Source organism: Cupressus sempervirens, chromosome 6 (genome assembly GCF_028749045.1).
Source record: "Cupressus sempervirens isolate cs-2001-9-10 chromosome 6, ASM2874904v1, whole genome shotgun sequence".
NCBI classification, from domain to species: Eukaryota; Viridiplantae; Streptophyta; class Pinopsida; order Cupressales; family Cupressaceae; genus Cupressus; species Cupressus sempervirens.
In genome coordinates this window covers 208302699-208318394 of record NC_143123.1, presented here as the reverse complement: position 1 = coordinate 208318394, position 15696 = coordinate 208302699, and positions in this window count along the sequence as shown.

Here is a 15696-nt window from a genome sequence, read left to right as displayed (position 1 = left end):
ACTTAAAAATGAAGAACATGCTGAATCTTTATGTTTTCTAAAACAAAAAACTTGTATGGTACAAAAGTTGTTGGATCATTATTTCCCAAGCTTGGAATTTAATCACAGTGCACTTCCTCATTATTGAAGATTACACCCAACTTCATATGGTGTTAGTATCAACATATTTTGCTTATTACTGAATATATTAAAAGTCCGTTTCTTACTATCTAATTGGGATTTTTCCCAAGTGAGAATGGCTTGATTGTTTGTATCCAAGTTTAGATACTTACAGCAACTCATTTATTGTGTATTTAGATCACGCCTCTTGTAAATGTTTAGTAAACACTCACAAGGTTTGAAGTGCCACTAAAATATTTTATTAGAAATATAATAGTATCCATTAGGAAATGTTTATGATATGTTTGAGTCAAATGGATCTGCAAGAAGTTCGGTATTTTTGACTTGTTGAAAATTGCAGTACTTGTGAACATTGATAAGAAAGTGTGGTGTCTAGGATCATCAATTTATTTCTATGAGAGTTTATTGACATGAGATGATCCAAGAAAACTAGAAACATTGACATATAAGTGCACATCAAACCTTTGGATGGCTTACATTATTGGCCCTATCAAAGACCAAAAAATTGAAATACTAAATAGATGAGGGCTACTTAAAATAAATGATACTATTGAATGCCAATAGTGTTGTAACTTTCCTTTTAGAAAGGAATGTTTCCAGCTGCTCTTGTTATGCATTGAGTGTTTACTTCCAATTGTGTGTTGGCTGTCAATTTTGGTTGCACTCATGGTGACACTTAGCTTGTAGGTATTAAGTGCATGTTTGAGGAGGAGGATGTTCTCTTTGTAGATGATCTTTCTCAAGATTTTGGTAGATTTGTATTGGGTTCTTCAAATTGGTTGGAGGCTGATGCTAAAGTGGAGGAGGGTTGGACTGCTATCAAGGTTAAGGAACTTAAGAATATGTGCCCTCTTTTGATATGACTCTTTGCTCCCACAAGGGCAGTACTAAAGGGAAATCTTTAGGGTCCTTGGTATGGATATTTGGGTTGGAGTTTTTGTTGGCCCCTTATTTGTTTTTGACTACATGTTGGTGTTTTGTGCAACTTTTGCTTCGAGTTGTGGGGAGCTTGTTGGTAAAACCCACTTTAAAGTCTTCTTCCATTCTTTCTTGTTTTGGTGGGCTTTTATGGTTTATCTTTTGTGAGCCCCTTGAAAAGGTATTGGGCCCCTTCAAAACTTGTGATTTCCTTAATAAAAAACACTTTTAGAAAGGATGGAGTTCTCCATGTCAATCTTAAGTAAGAATAATTGTGGAAAAATAAAATGATTCATATTTTGTTGTACTTTAATTTTTTGTCAAAAGTCCAGTCTTAGAAAGGCATCTAGCCTTGCCCTCAAAAATTCATCATTCTTAAACATGTTTTATCATAATGTGCATTTATATTGTTAAATTTTATAGCATAGGTAGTTCTAATGCATGCATGACTAGTTTAAGATAAATAATCATACATATTTACATGTTCATAATGGAGATGATTATTGAGGGATCCTAAGATAGATAAAGATAAGATAAATATATTAATGTCCAACAAAAGACGACAAATGGGTCTATGGGATTGAGAGCTTACAACCAAGTAGACAACCTAAAACAGGAACACCAAATGACATTTGCAAAAAAACAAGAACAAAGTCAAACAACAAAGGAGAGAACGAAGTCAAACAACAAAGGAGAGAGAGAGAGAGAGAGAGAGAGAGAGAGAGAGAGAGAGAGGATGTGTGTGGTGAAGCTGTATAGATTGTGCACATCATTTGGCCTTAGAGGTCGACCTTGACTCCCAACTTGCAAGAAAAGTGCCATGAATTATTGCCTTGAGGTTTCTGATCACTACCCACTTACCCTCTCGTTCGACAACCATAACAAGAACTTGAGCTTGCTAAGTTCTGTCACTTGTGATCTACTAAGATCCTCATCAAGATAAATGTTGGTAGAGAGGGAAAAGCTTCCTCTTTGCCCTAAGAACTTGAAGGCGGTCAACAAGTGAGAGGAACTAGATAAAGAGGGTGCTATCATGCCCAACCAAGCACAATTTAGTGTGATGTCAGTGATATCCAATTGGTCCTTGAGGAAAGAGTAACTCGTTGCAAGAGGTTTTGAAGGAGGAAGAGGGAGACCATGAACTTGCAAGTTGAGCACATGGGCGCACTTGACCCTTTCATTTGCTATCTTAGTTTGGACTGGCTTCTCCACACCAAGGAGAGAAGTGGAAGTGGAGATGGGGTTGTTACAAATAGATGCCCATGATTTTATTAGTTGTTCTGTTTCGGTTTTTAAGGAGGATTGTTTGTTGTCGAGTTCAAATTGTTTTTTTCCTCGGTTGATATCAAACAATTGCAAATTGATCATTTGAAGTTGGAGTTGAACAATATCCATATTAGTTGTACTTAGCTTTTTAGGTACATCTAGGTTCTGTTGCATATGAAAGTCAAGTTGCCTCTTCAAATCAATCGGTGTTTTTGAAAGTGTCTCACGTAGGGACTGCATAGTACCCCAGAAAGATTTATTCTCAGCTTCAACCTTAATCAACCTATCACCGAGACTAAGAGATAATGAGGATGAAGAAAGAGCTGCGACTTGCAAGGCCTTGTGATCAATCTCCAATTTTTTCAAGCAAGCAACTATTTGTTGGAATGTGATTGGGTTGGGTTGGGGATCCAAAGTAGACAGATAAACTTGCACTCATCCAGGAAATGTGCCCTTCACTGGATATTGTTACACAACTTTCAAAATAGGTTTGGCAATCTGTTAAACAGTTTGCAAACAACTCGTAGACACCAGCACACCAATGGTTCTCTACCTCTCTGAGTTAGGGACCAACGACGAACAATTATGGTATGGCAGTGGACACACCTTAACAATAGGAGACACCAACGAACAAGATCCCAACACAACAATGCACTACAAAGAGGAGCGACTTTGCAACAACGACTAGGGCAACGTGAACAAACCTACAGAATTTGTAAAACAATGAAAGAAAGAAATAAATGTTTTAACCATCACTCACGACTCACTAGGGTTGCAACGACTTTGCATCACAACATCTAGGGCAACGACTCTGTAACACAGCGATCGAAAAGATCTATCTCAACATAAGCCAACTTTGCATCACGGCTTTGCACTGGCTCACTTTGGCTCATGGATTTGATCTGCACCATGACAGTTGACCACGACATCAGTAGAGAAAATAATAAGGGAGTCTGAGTCAAATCATGAAGCACTTCTTGCAAAAGCTTAAAAGCCCCACCCTTGCTATTCTTCTGTGGATCCAATTTTGACATTTTCGACCTAAACATTTTGCAAATTTGTGTCAAGATATTGAACAAGTGAGGCCATGATGTTGCTTTTAATCGAGAAGTTGCCTATGCATCATATAGACATGATTTAAGAGGTTTCGTTCTTAGGGGGACTATATTATATGCAAAGGATTATTTGGGGATGATCTAAAGTGGCATAGAGAACTTCAAATGTAAGGTCTCGCTAGAGAACCGAAAAGAAATTAACCTAAAGTTTCACTAAGTTTGTCAAACACATTTAAGAAAGAAGATAATAACAATAAGAGGTAAAATATAGTGGATGTATTAACTCACATACATAACAACCATCATAAAACAAATTACATCTCTTAAGGGTCCCATGATGTTGAATTGCATTTAAGTCTAATTAAATATTAAATCCAATACATAACAAATCAACATCAATGAATAATCATAAGTACAAATCCATTTAAATAATATACAATTATAGGATGCCACTTGGCATAATCAGAATGCTTAATCATCCACTGTACAAGTCACAGGGTATGAAAAGCTCAAAGACATTATGAATATAATACATCATCTAATAAGATCACTAATAATCAAATACATACAATAGAGTATAACCATTTATCAGATAACACAATATTAGAAAGAAAGGTATAACTGCACAGGTATATCCAACAACGACATCCAACAGTCAGATCTCAATGGTATAAGAATAATGCACTACCACCCAACTTCAAGTCCCATACATATATCAATCCACAAGTCATAACCAACATCTAGGTCAAGGAAACATTTGAAAGCAAATTATTTCAAAGGGTACCAAGACACAAGTATCATCTAATCCCATAGGCAACAAAGGCACGTAGGAAATCTACTATATAAGTGGGCAAGTGTCGTCGCATGAGCCAACTCCAAGGTTACCCTGACAACCTCTCTAGAGTCCGCCCCCTAGTGTCTCTGTGCGACATCGGTATCTTTTCGTATAGACAAGACATACTAACAAAGCAAGGTTGCAACCAAGCATCTTCTCTACTCCCATCCTAGTTTGTACTAGCACTCGAAGCATGGGCGAGGAAAAACAATGACTCTTATTAATTCATTTTAAAACTCATTTAATAAAATGTTTTTGATTAAGGAAAACTAGTCTTGAAAGGTGCCTGAAACCCTTTAAACATCTCCATATCTTCAATGGAGCCCAAAAAAAAGACGCAACAGACCAAACGTGGTACAGGTCACCAACCAAAATAAGGTGACCATGGTGGCCTCACAGATAACACAATACACTTTTGCCACCAAATAAAACTCAATAAAACCATTTAGGACCCTTTAATCCCAAAAGAGTGAGATCTAAGAAGTTGATTAGAGGACTGATGGGAACGTTTATATTTTTTTTCTCTAACCTTTGTCCAACCTTCCTCCACCAAAGAAGCCTCATTTTCCCAAACCAAAGCATCAACATCTAATCCAACCGGAGAAACAGACACAACCACATAAGAAAAATTACCCATGGGAACCCGACTCGCAAAGGGAGGGGCGACCGTGACATCCACATCCAACAACAGATCAATAGCTTGTTCAAACAAGGCAGAGCTACAGGCACCTGCAGCAACCATAGTTGTGGGGGAATCCATAGGAGTAGAGTCTTTAAGGATAGAGTAATGCTGAACTAGAGTCTGAATCTAGGAACCATTAGGGATCTCAAGTTTGATCTTCTCAGGAAGGCCCTTCAAAGTATCAACCACCACGAGGATGCGAGCGAAACTTTGGGGGAAAAGTGTAGTCTTATACCCCAGGCCAGTGGAACAGGTACTTGGCACGAAAGTCAAGTAAGGGAAATTGGCATGCAACCATTCTCCATTATGAGGGGGAGTCGAAAAATAAACTTTGGGGGAAAAGTCCAGTCCTATACCCCAGGCCAACGAAGTAGGTACTTGGCACGAAAGTCCCGTAAGGGAAATTGGCCTACAACCATTCTCCATTTAATGAAATGTTATCACTTATTAAAACAACTTACAATGGGTTACTCAGGCAACCACTCTAGGCTCCGGCCTCCATTGCAGGCCACTTCCCAATGTACACATAGATTACCTACCCTAGGCTCATACAAAGTACAAATCATAGAATCACAATTTTCACCTCAGTCCTTTACAAGCAATTGGAAAGCACCTTTAGAGAAAACACAATAATCACCTCAGTCCTATACAAGCAACTAGAAAGAACCACAAGACAAATCACAATAATCACCTCAGTCCTATAAAGCAACTAGAAAGCATCCAAAAGACAATTGATCAAAAACTCAAAGGTTACATCAGGAAAATATCACAATTCACCTTAGTTCTACACAAGAATTGGAAAGCACTAACACACATTGATTAGAACTCAACATAGACTACGTGTCACTACATCAAAATTGTCGAGTAGAAAAGATCATACACATGACATCATCACAGAACAAAACCCCCAAGCCTCTAGTAAACATCTTGATTGGTCAAAGAATTAAGTCAAATCCGAACCCAACATCAATAAACTTCACATCACATAAAGTGCCAAAGAATGTTGCTTTCATAATTCATCAGGTTTTTGGGAAACACGAGTTCAATTTTCACTTATTGGTTTTCATAGCTCAATTCGTTTTCAATATACAAGATTCATGTACAATCAGGGTTTCAATTTTCATTCTTATCATAGTGTTATGTCTGACAAAATATTCGAGTCCACGTGAACCTCAAAAGACTCCATCATTCGTTAAAAGTCATTTAAAAATAAAACCCCATTTTAATACAAAAACAATGAACTTGTGAGTTCAATAACACCAATATCCTTTCAAAATACTTTAATCAAAATATCATTATATTTTCTGAATTTTAGGGATATTGTTATAACTGCGCTTTTAATCATTATTATTACAATTAAATAACAATTATTAAACTATCGTAATAATTAAATTATTAATAAATACTTTTAATCTATTAATAATAATTACCATAATTTTTAATAATATAATGAAATTTATTAACGCATAATAATTATAACAATAATTATTAGTTTAAACCAACTAATAATATTAATTGTAAACTATATTATATATTTTAAATATTACAAAAAAAACTATATTAAAAATCTTAAATTAAAATTTAATAACATTAAATTAAAAAAAGAAAGAAAGCAAATGTACTAAGTGTTTATGGCCTGCCAACCGACTGTACATGTCGCGACAAGCCGGTACTGTAGCATCAGTAGCGTACTGCCATAGGCAGTAGCTATTGCTACAGTAGCAATAGGTTGCCGTGCAGCTTGCATTTGCAGTCAATGTGTGGATGGGGAATTGGTGGCCCCGTCTACCTTCAAACTATGAATTTTTTAAATAGTTTTTTTAAAAAAAATTTATTAAAAACAAACAAATAAATACCCCCCTTGCAATACAAACAATATTATAATATATTACCACAGTAATATTTAATTACTCTGGTAATTGTATTATTAGTATTATTTTGATAAATTTTTGATATATATCTGATAGGAAAACTACATGCAACCAATCAAATTATCTATATAAAATTCATGATTTTCTTCTTCAAACCCTACTCGAATCCAAACATCCAATTACAAATTATCAAATTAATCAAACAAGAGTTTCAATTCCTCCATTAATTTATAGATGCTTTTGAAAACAAAGAATAATAAAAATACAAACAAGGTGTTGGAATTCATTAGAATAACTAAGAGAGGGGGGGTGGCGGGGAGGCAGAGGGGGGGGTGAATTAGTTATCCAAAGTCTAGATGTACAAATTAAACTTTTCACAGCATAATTAACCCATATCCATAAATCATATTCCTGCATGCATCTATTAAATATACAATCATTTAAACTTTATAGGTTACTGTCAAATCAACTTTGCAGAAATGTAAGCATGAAACATAACATATTCATTAACACATTTGACATAATGATTTTATGTAGAAACCCAATTTGGGAAAAACCACCAGTAACATGCTACTCATTCTCACTCTTATGAAGTGATGTGCTGTGAAAAGCCAACCCTGTTAAAGGTTACAATACACACTGTTAAATGTGACTTGGTTAGAGGATTTCAATCACTTTGTTAGGAGTGGGCCTTGTTAGAGAACTTTAAATCATTCACTTGGAATGTCACCCAGTTAAAGGATTTACAAATGACTGTTAGATCAACTTTAATCCAAAGGATTTACCCTACACTGGTAAAATAATTAGAAAGTAACAATAAGACTTGATCTGATAACAAATTACAAGTCACTTGCAGATTACAAATCTCTATTTTAGTCCTCCATTCTACTTGGCTTTCACACACTTTAGTTTTGATAGCTTGTTCACCCTTCAAGCATTCATACTGTTAAGCCTTCTTGCTTTGCTTGCCAATAGCAATCTCTTTTGTTCGGTCTCTGAATGAAGCAATACCTTAAACCTCTTGTCTAACTTAGATTCTCAAACATTGACCAATCTTACTTCTGACTAGCCCTCTCTTTAAATAGGAAAAAAGATCTTTTGTAGTTCATCCTCTATCTTCCATTTTAGGGTTAGGTAGGATTCAATGAATCTATCCATCCTTTCATTTTAGTCCTTTCTAGAAACTTCTCCTTCAATCCTCTTTAAATTCACCTCAAAACAGTTTACCATGAATTCTGTGCCACCAACTCATCATAGTTATCTTCCACACACTTCACAAAATTCAAGAAAATAAAATAGTTGGCTCAAATTCGTCAAATCCACGATTTAACATGAATACTGGCACTCAACATCAATATGTTGTCACTTGGTTTCCATACCGTTCTTCCACTATCTTCAAGTAGATCACTCAACAAACACTAAAGTTACTGGTGCTTGATATCAACTAAACTTTACTCGGCTTACACTGTATCACTCGACATACACTAAACTTTGACTTTGTTCGGCTCCAACTGATTTTCTGTTCGGCTTGCACTAACTTTGCTCGACACTTACTGTCCACTCGGTCAAGCTTGGCAAACTCAATTCTTCTTATTTGTACTTCTAGACTTTGTTAATGTATCCAACCTTTGCAATCTTAAGTAGATAATCAATGCACTAAATCATCATTGTCTTAATTGATCTTTGTACTCCTTTTTACATACCATAACTCAACCTTTTCTCTAGGTGCTTTTGTTATCTCATTTGATAAAATCCTCCTCATCAATCAAACAAATGATAGTACTCAAATCAACTAAGCAGTTGTCTTAGAAACATAAAAAAGACAACGAGGATCTCTTGCTCATGGCTTCCGTTTGAAATTCTGGATCTCCCACTCATGGGGCTCCTGCTGCTTTAGCGCTCGGTAATGCGGAGGTATCTGCTCCCGCCGGTCATTCGTGTGGAGGAGTTGATTTTTGTGGGTGTTCTGCGGATGGGGTTAGGGCTCTGATTGCCCTTTGCTCGGCTTCTTCTGCAGGTGGGGATAGGGCTTTTGCCCTTGGTTCGGTTCTTGGGTCTCTTGCTCCTCATTTACGGTTTCTTGGTTCAGGGGGAAGGACTTTCGCAGATGTGGCTGCCTTTGAAGCTGGTTTACATGGAGCTCTCCCTCATGCTGTTTCATTTGAGCCCTCTCATGTGACACCTGTAAGTGCTTTAAAGCCTATTAAAGTTTCTCTTGACTCAGAATCAATTGAAGATATTTTCCATATGACAGAAGAGCTTTCTTCTTTTACTGCCATTTTTTGCTTCCGGGGTTATTGGCCCTCTCTTGCTGATCTACATGATTGGATCTCCAAGAACTGGGTGCCACTTATATACAATAACATCCACATCTTTCCATGTGCGAAAGGCTTCTTTATAACTAAGTTTGAAAGTACTGATGATAGGAAGATTATTTCGTGTCATAATAGTTTTTCCTGGCAGGGCAGATTTCCACTTATGGCCAAATCGTGGTATATGGATTTCGATCCACTTTCAGAGTCCTTTAACAAGTTCCCTATCTGGGTCTTGCTTCCAAATCTCTCGATACATCTTTGGCATGATTCGGTTTTTGAAACTATTGGGAATGCTATTGGTGATTTCTTATATGTGGATTCTGACACGTCTGATATTTTCCACTCGACCTGTGCGCTTTTTTTTGTTGAGTTGGATGTTTCTAAGGGCCTCCGTGAGGCAATTTTCTTGGATTCCTCGAAGGGTTCTTGGACACAAATGCTGGATTTCGAAGGTATCCCCTTTCGATACAGGAATTGCCACTTGACTGGTCACATTGCTGCTAGGTGTGTTGCTGGGAAGTCTAAATCTAGGCGACCACCTTCTTGGTGATCAGGGGCCTCTTTTGAGCACTATACGGTGAAACAATCCTTGGATACTTATGTGGATTTTGTGGCTGAAGTCTCTCCTGGCGATCATTTGGAGCCGGTGGTAGAGGAGGTGGTCTCTACCCCTATTTCGGATGCTCTTCCTAAGAGCCAGGTGTCGTTTGATTCTCATAGGGAGATTGGTGTGGCTTCGACACCCCTTAGGTTCCGTTGTTCTATTTCCTCTGAGGCTTGGGTTGCTGAGGTTGCGAAGATTGAGGATGGGTGGATAGCGGTTAAGAGTAAGAGATCTAAGCCTTCTGCTCCTCCTTTAGATATGAACCTTCGATCGCGTAAGGGAAACTTCAAATCAAAAGAAAAATCTTAAGTTCCCCTGTTTTGACTGGTTTTTTTGTGGTGGTAAGCGGGTTGTGGCATTGGCTTGCTGGTTACTGGTCTGGGAGGTTTTTTTGGTTGCTTTGCTTTCCAATCTGTTTACTTTCCAGGTTTCGGTGTATTTTCTGGACACATATGTTGGTTTCAGGTCCCAGTAAAACCTGGTTTAGATGTTCAACTGGTTTCAGGTCCTTTTATAACTTGGTAGGGCTTCATGGTATATCTTTCTTTTTGATGTAAAGGGTTTCGAGGCCCCTTCAAAACCTGTTTATACCTTAATCTAAAACTAAGCAGTTGTCTTACTAACAAGTAGCAAATTTGACATCAGTGAGAACAATGATTGAAACACATTCTCATACTTGTATCAATTTGTTTTCAACACAAGGGTTTCATCCCAATTGAATTCTGAAAACAATTTCCATCAATCACGAAGTAGATAGATATGTCAAAAAACAAATCTATTGCGTAAAACCCACAAGATCCTACCTAGATCCGATGCTAAACAATCAGATGCACAGAACTCGCAAGCAATTCCCCTTTCCTTTTGGAAACCCTCTTCTTAGAAATCGGCTCCTCCAAACCTATGTGTGGAGAAATGAGCTCTGATTGCCTAATAAAGATTTTTCTCCAAATTAGGGCTTCGATTGTGCAATCACGTGAAACCCCTTTTTCTTTATTTCTTTATTATATTTTAGTTTTCATGTGCAACCTTTTGCAATTTAATTAAAAATATCTTTAATAAATAAAATGCTCTCTCTCTTTAATTAATTGTCGAGACGTTTTTGATAAAATAATTATTAACTTAAATAATAATAATATTTAGAGTTTATTATAAAAAATGAAACTTCTAAATATGTTATTATTAAATTAAATAAATATGATTACGCCATAATTAGAATTTTAACTATATCTTTAAATTTAATTCTTTTATTTAATTGATTTCTCAGTTAATTAAATATAATTAAATACTGATTTTTTCTTTATAAAATTTTCATTAAATTAAATAATTAAATTATCTTTTAATTTGATTTAATTATAACTAAAAATCACAACAAACCCACAAGACTAAATACAATAACTCAACTGGAGACAAAAAACTTAATCAAACTCCAGAATGAAAATCATGAATTCACGTCACTTGATGAATTTGAACAGGTAAAGAACTCAGATACTTGTCCTATTTTCTAGGACAATTGGATTTGTTAGGGTTTGGACTCCAGAATTATTTCTCCACTTTTACCATTGAGATACTACAATAGGGCACACTCATCATGGCAATTCAAGGAAGTCAATGTCTGGTACCTACAATCTGCATAAAATCTGAGCATGTACATACACATATAATCTAAACTAAATAGACAATGGTAGGGAGTGCTGCATCGTGTAAATCCCAACTAGCAGGTGATTATGACTCCCTCTCTCAACTACATCAAGAACGTCAATCATAAAGTAAAACATACAAGTACACCATACACATGCAAATATGGAGTAAGTATCCATAGAAACTACATATATCTCATCCATCTAACTATCATGATGAACTAACAAAAATCCCTAAATGAACATGAAATAACTAAGTAACTAATCAAATAAATCAACTAAGTCTGAAATAAAATAAAATCAAATCCAGTAACTGTAATCACCTAAAAATGGTCATCTAGACTATTAGCCCCCTTCTCAGCATTTTGGCTAAATTAATTTAATCATTTATCTAGACCAAATTGCTAATAATCAATTTATTTGATTATAACTTATAGTTTGACTATGCTATCCTAAGTTCATTATTTGATTAAAAGAACATGTCCCCTTTTAATTAAATAAAATACCCCATTCTTCTAACCCACTTAAAGTGCACACATAAAGTCCTTTTTCTATTTTGCAATTAAAAGAAAAGGCTTTGTGACTTTTGTCTTATATGACAAGTCAACTTATATTCTATTGGTTGATTTGTGTGTGCACATGGATCACTCCTCTTTTCAAATTCCACCGTTGATCATCCACCATCTTCATCTTGATCTCTACCGTCCATACATCTTTAAAAGGGAGAGAGCTTTCCCCCTCAATCAATCCTCATTTTTGAATATTGTTATGTTGCAGGTTTTCTAACAGGTTTCTTTGGAGCTTTGTGGAGAACTTCTATTTCTTGTCTACATTCTCTCATCCATGGCATCCATGGCATTTTAGCTTAGCTTAGCTTCATTTTTACATTTAGCTTAAATCATATAGTCTAATATTTGGATTGTAACACTCTCATTCATATTCTAGCATAGCTGCATTTGACATTCTCATTCTAGCTTAATCTTCATTTGCATTGCATCCTTGAGGAACTCCTTGGGACATTTGCATTCTTGCATCTTGTCTTTGGAACCTCCCATTGCATGGTTTACTAGCAAGAAGAGTATCTCTAAGGCTCATCTGAGAGCCTTTTTATTCTTGAAATATACTCTCTTGCACTCCATGGATAGGGAGCTCTAAGCCGGCATCTAAGCATTCCAACTCAAGGAATTGTTTGGATAGAAGGGTTTAGAGTGGGACACTTTCGAGTGTACATTTTTGGCGCCCACCGTGGGGCTTGAATCAAATTTTCAGCTCCATTTGCTTTCATTTCTTATCTCTGGTTTTTTACAGCAGCATATTGGATCTAATGAAATGCTTTTGTAGAATTATTAATTTGGTTTTAAGGCCAACCCATAAGTAAATTGGTTTGAAGGCCAAAAACTTAGTTGGTTTAAAGATTTGATCATATCTTTTAAACCGCTTGGAGTTTGGTTCTGAATTTTCTTTTGCAAGTTGGGTATATGCTCAAAATGTCTCAGTCCGATTTTCAGAGCATTTTGACGTGATTTTTGGGAGTTATGATTTTTTCTTTATTTTTCATAAAAAGCCGTTTTTGATCGCAAATCAGTGCATTTTTTAGAAAAGCTTACATTTTCAGAAATATTTTTGAATTCTAATGGGGGTTCTTTCTTTGTGTTTTGAATTTTGAGATCGTATTAAGGATCAAAAACTCGATTTGATAAATTTGGCCTGTTTTGACAAAATCAATCTCTAGGGATCAAATGAAGAGATTTTTTAAAATTTCTTACATTTTTGGAAAGCTCTCTGATTTTTAACAGGGGTCTCTTCTTTTTATTTATGTTTTTGGATCCGAAATAATAGCAAAAAAGTCTAATCTTGTTGACTAGATCAAAAGCAAAGAGTAAAAATGAGAGCATTTGTGATTAGTTTGCACTTTCTTTGCATACACTTGATTGGAAGATAACTTGGATATTTGAGGCAACTATCCACTTTTTATTGTACTATTTTATGTTATTTCACACTAAATTTTGTTGCTAACAAGTTGTGATTTCAGGTTGCCATCCTTGTGAAAAAAATTGAAACATTGCATAAAAAGAACGCATGTCAAAGCTTCAAATGCACAAGGGCTACTAATGATTGTTTGTAGGGTTGCCCAAAGCATAAAAACTCAAAATTTCTTGCTTTTTTGTTTTCATGTGTGGCATTGAATAATTGTTCATTTTCTTTAGGCACATAAAACTTGTGATTGAAGTCTTTTGGTAATAGGAGAGTATGCTCTTCACTCTTGTGGTGAATAAGAAATCTTGACTTGCCATTTGGCTTCAAAAGCAAGGGGTAACAGAATCTTCTTGGTGTGTTTGGGAGAAAATGATTGGAATAGGAGAGTATGCTCTTCACCCTTATGGTGAATCAGAAAGCTTGACTTTCAAAAGTTGATCCACTCTTTGTGTAGTTTAGAATCCTTTAGAGGGCCTGCTCTCGGACAACCTGAGAGGAACGACCCAAGTGGGGACAAGCAGATTACCTGGCTCTTCCAACCCACTATAAACTCAAGGCTATCAAGGACACAAAACCTTGGTAGACGTAGTGTTTATCTTCGTCTAGTGTGATCGCATATGGGATTTCGACCATAGGGAGATCACTAGGCAAGAATGCTTAAGGTACTCTTGTGATCGCAAGATCGGTTACTCATCGCAAGGTGAGGTGTCCCGTAATTGGGAGCAAGAGGAACACTATGAACGGAAGCCCTATCTAAACACCCTAAGTTAGTAACTACCCTTTTCAAGCCGCTCAACTTCTTGGTGCAAGGATTGATCCTAGTGGACTACCCGGATCACCCCAAGATTTACACTCACCATATGTGTTCCCTTGGTTATGCTTATGGCATTTCCATGACAAAGCCAATATCTCTTGTGGGCAACCACTTGGTGTGAGGCAAAGGAGCATCAAGTGTGGGCTAAGTTGTTGAGTAATGAACCATGACTTCTAGGTAGATATTGCTTGATGTGTTCTTGAATGTGCTAGACCTGTGAAAATCTTTGGAACATACACATGATGATAATTTTAGGGAATTATTTTGAGACCTCAAATATGCTTGTATCATGCAAGGTTGCTTTGTCCCTTGCTTGATTGTTTGAAGAATACTCCATGTGTCACTATCTTGCTTGGAAAGAAATTGTTTTTGAACATCAAACTTGCTATGCTATCAACTATTGTCAAACTTTGTCAACCAAGTTAAAACATCAAATGCAAACATTTTCTTGTGTTGCTTGCTAAGGGGAGTCTCATCATTTAACTTTGATTTGCTATGTCTCTTGTTCTTGAACATGCTTAAAGTGACTCTTTGGTCTTGGTTCTCTTGGTCTTTCTATCTTCATGGTCTATGCATGCTTGCTAGTTATCCTTTTACTAAAATGGTTACCTTGATTTCTTGACTACACTCTTGGGTTGGGAAAGTTGTTCACTTGTCACCCTGCTTGCTCTATCTATTTGGCTATTTGGGCATCTTGCCTAGCTATTGACTTGAGTCATTCATGTCGTAAGTTTCTTGGACATATTGTTTGACAAGTCACTTTAATCTCTCTCTACTATATTGGCAAGTGAACACTCTACCTCTCTAGTTTGGACATCAAGTTATCTTGTGTCACCCTATTAGCTTCCTTAGTCTCCTTCATGCTTGATTATCTATCTACCACTATGGAATTCAAAGCTTGTGCTACCAAACCTCAACCAAATCTAGATGATCATGATATCCTCCATGTCACTAAAGAGTTTCAAGATCTATATGCACAATACAAAGAACTAGAAGAGACAAATGATCTTTCTTACCTTCTTCTATCTAAACGCATGACAGAAATGAAGTCTAAACTTGAGAAAAGGTTAGATGAGAAGATTGCATCATTACATGAATCTTCCTTAAGGTCTTTACATGCATGTGAGTCACCTTCTTTGAGGTCATCCTCTTCTTCTAGGTCTACATGCTCTACTTCAAGACATCAAATGTCTTCATCTTCTAGATCTAAAGACCTCCTTAGAGAGAAAAAAATTGATACGTCCTTTGAGCCTATGTTAAAATTTCATGATGGACCTATCTTTGACCAAGCTAATGATGAAGATATGCATGCATACCATTCACTTGAGAAACAACAAAAGGACTCTAGACATAATTTTGATAAAACTTTTTCTCCCTTGGAAGATTCTTATGATGACACTTTGCAAAAACTTCTTGGCAATAAGATCATCATGTTACCTAAGTCTAGCTCATATGGAAACCCATTCTTGGATATCTATTGTGCTTATCATCAACATAATGAGCATAGTACTTCGGATTGCATTGAGCTAAAACATAAAATTCAAGATCTTATTGATAATGGAATTATTGATACCTCTAATGATTCATGTGATGAGGATACTT